Source organism: Sus scrofa, chromosome 7 (assembly GCF_000003025.6).
Source record: "Sus scrofa isolate TJ Tabasco breed Duroc chromosome 7, Sscrofa11.1, whole genome shotgun sequence".
Taxonomy (NCBI): domain Eukaryota; kingdom Metazoa; phylum Chordata; class Mammalia; order Artiodactyla; family Suidae; genus Sus; species Sus scrofa.
In genome coordinates this window covers 36,363,517-36,364,257 of record NC_010449.5, presented here as the reverse complement: position 1 = coordinate 36,364,257, position 741 = coordinate 36,363,517, and positions in this window count along the sequence as shown.

Below are 741 nucleotides of genomic sequence, written 5' to 3'. Positions count from 1 at the left end.
CCCCCAAGCCCTCTCCTTCTATCTTTTTTTAATTGAGTGACAGCGGGTGCAGGGAAGGGGGGATGGAAAATCTGGCCCTCAGTAGCCCCTATTTATCAGTAGCAAAGACAGGAAGCTGGCAGGTGGGAAAGCTCAGCCTGCTCTCGCTCGCAGCTCGGCACCAGCTCACACGCTGCTTGTGCTCTTCCTTCTCCTCCCCCTTCACCTTTGTTTCCCACCCAGCTTCCTGGGGGAGATGGTGGAAGGGACCCAGGGTGGGTGGCCTGAGTATTTGCTGGGAAACTCTCTCGGGGGTTTAAGTAGGACGAGGTTTGTGTTGAACAGGGCGGTTGCAGAGAGACCCAGGCCGGTTTGGTTGGGGAGGCCAGAGTTTGGGAAAGGAGGGTCCTAAGACAGGGGGGCGGGAAGTTCTGCCAATTGGGAAGGAAACTGTGGGTTGTTACTCAAAGGGAGTGGATGCTGGAGTTTCCACTGTGGCTCAGCGGTAATGACCCTGACGAGTATCCATGAGGAATGAGGATGCGGGTTCGATCCCTGGCCTTCTCAGTGGGTTAAACATACTAAAAAAAAAAAAAAAAAAAAAAAAGTTGGATCATTTGTCTCCTCCATTCAAAGACAATGGCTTCCCATATCACTCAGAGAAAAAGCCAAGGTTCTTGTGTGTGTGTGTGTGTGTTTAGGGCCATACCTGTGGCATATGGAGATTCCCAGGCTAGGGGTTGAATCGGAGCTGTAGCCGCT